This window comes from Neopsephotus bourkii, unplaced genomic scaffold, assembly GCF_033783945.1.
Source record: "Neopsephotus bourkii isolate Nb327-2 ecotype Australia unplaced genomic scaffold, CSIRO-AGI_Nbou_v1 NB_718, whole genome shotgun sequence".
NCBI lineage: Eukaryota > Metazoa > Chordata > Aves > Psittaciformes > Psittacidae > Neopsephotus > Neopsephotus bourkii.
Window position 1 is genome coordinate 1,211,467 of NW_026901217.1, and position 6,034 is coordinate 1,217,500.

Here is a 6,034-nt window from a genome sequence, read left to right on the forward strand (position 1 = left end):
TATGCCATGAATATGCACACCCAGTTCCATAGCCTCCATGAGCAAACACTAGGAATGATGGTTCCAATGCAGCTTTGATAAAACTAAAAAATGCTTAATGAGATTTCAGTGGAATGTATATCCCAAATGAGGACAGATTCAATCCCCAAGTGGCATCTGGCAGTAATAAGCTACTATAGCAAATAAAATACCAGTAATAATAATTTACATTGCTATATACTCCCTTTTAAGGCATGTGAAAGTGTCTATTGTCAGAAAACAGATGTAGAACTAAATGGCATGTGTCCAATATAGATGAAAAACCTGATTCCTGACTGCTACATTTACATGAGGAGAAAACAACAAAGAAAAATGAGAGGAAAACCAGCTTTTAACTGTAATATTTATGTGGCTAAAGGCAGACCCAGTAATTTATACTAGGATCTCATTATCAAAAGCCTGAATTACACAAAACAGTGAAATTAAGCCACCAGATCACAGAACATAACTGCCTACAACTTCTCTGTGTTGGTCTGTATTTTGACTTAGCTGTGAATATCCCAAGAGCTAGCCTAGCTTTTACCAGTTGTCAATCACTACTAAGAATTTCAGAAATTCAAATAACTTTTCCATGCCCTTCACATTTTAGTCACAGAATGCAGGTGCTGTTATGATATCTGGCAAATATTATCTTCGGAAAAGATGTTCTGAGGGAAGGATCTAAAACTACTGAGTTTATGGCCACTTTATGTCACCAAAGCAGTTGGTAGTGACACAAGTCAGTATGTGACTTCCCAGGGAAAAAGAAACCTACTGAAGAGAAAGGTGAGGTTTTCAGTCAAGAAAGCAAGCCCAGAGTCAAGTTTACAGCTTGCAGTGAAGGACTCCTGAGGTACTACCACAGTCCTCATAAGTCAAAAAACGAAGAGGCTGTCTTCACAGGAGAGAGAAAAACATCCCAAGTCTGTACCATTTGATTTATACTTGCAAAGGAAAGCTGAGCCAGTTATATGTGTAAACAGGGGTTGAGCTGATGTGGTGCTTTTCTAACTCTTCCATTCTGGGAAATAACTGTGGGTGATCCCTCTTCTTTCTTTACCTCCCACTGTCTCTTCCTCCTCCACCAGAAAAAAGAAATCTGTTTGCCAGTAGACAGTGTGAATACCAGCTGAAACACCTGCTTGCCAGACACATACAGCTGTCCTCTCCCGTGCCTCTTCCTGACAAGGCATCTGTGCTGCACACACACCACACACACCAGCTTGCATGCTGTAGGTAAGTAGATGTTTAGTATTATTATTCCCATTCCTCTTGTACAGTTCTCTTTACCATCCCCCACAGCCTGAAGAGGGGAGCTTCTCCACAAAGCATAGCAGCACAGAAAAATGCTCTGTATAACCCCAAACAATGACTTTTCAAATTCTCTGCTGGTACAATCACCACATCATTCCAGTTTTGGGTTACAGGGCAGCATGAAGTCAGATTCTTCCTCTAAACAAGAAATACAAACATTCATGAGGTTAAAAGCAGGCCTAATCCTCTACTACAGAACCCCTCTCTGTATTGTCACAAATTTCTGTGCTTAGATAACAGCATCACTGCTGATTTCTTCATATTTTTTCTTCCTGGTTGTGCAAGAATTGGGAATAAACTAAGAACAGCAGGAAGTCTTCCACCTCGAGATTTCCAGCTTCACTTCAGGCATCTCAGAAAGTTGGACAGGAAGGATAAACTCCAAACCAAAGTCAAGCAAAAATTTCAAACCTCTGTGCCTTAAGATCATGAAAGAGAAATGTATGAATAACTTCTTTCGGTTCCAGTCCAAAGGGAAAAAGGATTTAAAAAAAAACCCTGTTTCAGATTAACAACTTATGTCAGGGGTTTAATTTGACAAGATAGAAGCCATGTTCTGGAATTCCTTAAAACAAAAGAAGACATACACCATACACAAGAATGTTTTAAAATGCAAAACTGAAATATACTCTTTTAATAAATGTAAAAATAATATACTTGGACTTTTTCAACTCAGCATTTTTCACCAAATAATTCACCACTATTTGCCCGCTTATGTAACATCTTTCATTTGATGCCCAAATCTCACTTTCTGTAGATACAAATGTTGCATGATTTTTTTATAAATAAAAATGGCCTAAATTCCAAAATTGCAAAACTTGCAGCACTCTTCAATTACTTTTGTTTTGTGTGTTCTCAGCCTGTATGCAGAAATATGATTTAGGATCCTGCCATTTACCATCCAGGTTTTAAAACTTTGGCTACAAACTAACATGAGATATTGTTATTTACATAAAATCTGTAAAATTTTATTATTTCACATTTTCCAAAATGTCATACCTAGCATGGGAAAAGTTCTTAGTGCTGGGAACAGACAATTTCTACATGCTTTCTAAATACTGCAAAACACTTTATTTTTTTCTTTCAGTATAGATAGTGGCGGTGGTGGTTTTGTTTTTAATATATCCATGTGAAGACACATTTACCCATCAGTATGCAAACAGACACAAGTACATTAACCTCCCCTTAAAAGTGAGAAAAATAAAGTAAAATTAGAGGCACTGTTGCCATAATAAAGTGGAGTAATTTAGATTTCTTTCCAATAAAGAATATGTGGTTTCGTCATTCTCTTGAGTAAGGACAGAGGCAGATTCCTAATCTAGTCCATAGTTTCATCCTTTAAATCAGAGGCAGTAGTGTAACTAGTCTCAAGCAACGATGCTTAAATGTTGTCCAAATCTGTTTTCCTTTATGGTTCTAAGCAATATATAAAGAAAAACAGTATTAGAAAGTCATGTTAACATGAAGAAAAGTAGGAGATGGGAAAATGTAAACAATAAGCCCCATAAAACTCACGAACAAACCAGTACATTTTGAATTGCTCTTTGGTAACTGATGAAAAAAAGTGTTATGAGGCAAATCCTTCACTGGGTCACTCACTGGGGAGACTGGTAAAAATAAATTGCACAGCTCTAATTTTCCTAGCAGCTTCCATGCTATTCTTTGAAACTGAGTAAGAAACCCTTGGCCTAATCCCAAGAGCCAATCTATAGTAAATAGTGCACACTTAATGCCTAAGTTCCTTTTTAGCACCATTCAGACAGTGACTTCAGCCACACAGCTTAGTCATAGCAGACATTTTTGTGGTGAAAGCATTAAACCCACATGCAGCTCTCTTTCTGTGGCCACTGGGGGTCATGCTCCTTTCCCATTAGCTGAATAAATCATAAAGTCTGCACAGACCACACAAGAAGCAAGGCTAGCAAGCCACAGGCAGTGCCTTCAGCCTGCTATTTCTTTCCAGAATTAAAAGAAAAAAAAAAAAAGAGAGAAATAAAAGAGAAACAGGAGAGAAATACAGCAAAACAGCCTAGCTTTAAGAAATTATTTGCTTTTTTTTTTTTAATTTGATCTCTTTGAAGTCCACAGAGATTTGTTTGTCTGTTTGTCTTTTAACCCAAGCTGCTACAGTGAAGAAGAAAAGCAGAGAAAAATAAAAAGAGCGGATTGAAATTCTTTTGTCCTATGCTGCAACAGCAGAAGGTAAAAAATCCTGGCAGTCTGATAAATAATACAGGCTGTCGTACAATATAGGACCTCATCAGATGCCCACAGAAAACAAGATAGCTGTCAGTAGGTAATACATAATAAAGGTTTGAACAAGGCAGCAAAATAGTGCATAATACTTTTCACATGAAATGATTTATTCTGCCAAGGAGAATGACAGTAACTGAGCAAGGTCTGGAAGTCCAGAGGTTGGTTCAAGTTCCCATCAATCAGGAAACAAGATAAGAAGGAATTTCAAACACAGCCATTAGTATGCAGCTAATGAACATGAAGAAGATGTGCACGCCTCATTATGCTAGGGAGCAGTTCTTTAAAATGTACCAAACCCCGAAATATTTTAAAAAGTGCACTGAACTTTAGAGAGACTTTACATAACAGCTTGATTGGCAACTGGAACATGCCCTGTTTCTCAAAAACCCAGATGGGGCAGGCGGGGGGAGTGTGTGGGAGGGTGGCTTTTCAAACTATGTTCTATTCCATGATCCTGTCTAGATCATTTGGACATGCAGTATTTAGAAAACAACATTTACATGCTTCACTGTCTACATGCTGAAAAAACTTTTTCTGAGCAGGGAGAACAGCTGAATCAAAGATTGCTGGGTGTATTTATGCCCTGTCAGCTGAACCTTTGTTTGATATCCTATTTTGTGTTGGCATTTTTGGTGCAATCTAGGATATTTTTTAGCACAACAAAAAAGCAGACCCGAAAAGAATAATATAAAAACAAACCCCAAAAGCCCAAAGGACAACAGAACCAAAAAGGAAGACATAAAAGAAAGCAAGCACCAGCTAGGGTCACATAGGCTTAGACCAGAATTTTGAAAGCTCTTTCAATCAGCTCTACCAGTAATCCTATATCCTTACCTGCAATATAACTTACTCTTTAGCTATTACAGTTCTCTTGAGCAAAGACAGATAATCATGTTAAATTGTGACAAATTATACGGTGGTTTTGAGATGTGAGCAAGCACTCACAAGGGAGTAGGGCAAGACCACTTAAACCTATTTCATTTGTGACTTAATATTGTGGGTTAAAACTTGTGTGACCTTTGCCAAAGACATCCCGTATATGCGTAGGAGAAAAATCAAATCCCAAGTCTCAAAAGATTCCTAGCAGTAAGATATACAGTTTCTGAGAGGTCACCCAAGGCACAACCTGAATTTTATCATGGAATTCTTAATGATGGATTAAGTACCACTTTAACCAGAATAACAATAAATAAAAATCCCTCAGTGCAAAAATGTAGAACTGTGTAAAATTTAGGATTTCACTTATTCCAGTGGAACAGCTTGCTTTTAGCATCTTCATGCATGTATTTTCCACACAAGTAAAAATGTAAGACATTCTTAGGTTATATAGAGCATCCTTTCTGAAACTGGAGTGCTCAGAAGATCTCTAATGCTTGAGATTTCAAACTGATACAGTTACCAAAAGAAGCTGAGTGAAGCACAACCCCTTTCTGGCCGTTATAAGTCAAAGCTTTAACCTTTTCCTCAGGCAAAACTGGTGTTGATCTCACTGGGAGTTTTGCTCAAGTGAGGACAACAATATCAAACTTCATCAGCAGCAAGAACTAAGGACACCACTTCAGTAATTTTAAAATGAAAACCATATATATGTACTTCTTTTGTACGAATGTGTGTGAACATTAGCAACATAAAACATTCAAACAGCCTGTGCAATACAAGGATAGCTACAGATTCAAACTTGGCTACTTTCAAACTTGTAACAAGCAAACACAATGCAAACATTGTAAGGCTAAATTCTCTCTCCAGAACCTGGCATGGGTACACACTCCCCAGAATCTGGCATAAGCCCAGGACAGGGTAATGCAATATGTGTAAGGGAAAGGAAGAAAGGCTTTTCTAGGCAAGCAGAAGGAACCTGAAAGGTTCAGGTGAGAGGAAAAAGGCCAGTTTTTTCCCCCTTATGTTCCCCCTTTGCCTGAATGCCATACTAATGAAAGAGTGAGCATAGCTTAACCAAAGCTTTCAACTGAGTTTAGCTCTGCCATTCCCAGAATACAGAAATTATCATGCATTTTTTCTGTTCTACAAAAAGATGGAGAAATAGTCTAATCCTTAATAATTTGGGTTACCAGCAACACAGTACCAGGCCTCTGTCCTCAGATGTACTGACGAGAAATTAGACAAATGTTTGAGATAGCAAAGGTTACAGCACACACCTACCAGAACAATCACACTGAATCCCATTGTATACCCTTGTTTCTGCCTTTGCAAATGAACTTTACATTTAGGATGTTTAAATGGAAGAACAGAATCTGACAACTTACTCTCCATTTGGTTCTTATAAACCAATAAGTACCATTAACAGTGAAACACAATCACACAAATTCTAGGAGACAGAAGTTTTCCTTCAGAAAGTATGGGGTCTTCCATCCTCACTGATCAAATGTCATCAACAGCATGTGTGCATTAAAACTCTCATCTTCATGCAGTACAAGCCAAACAACAT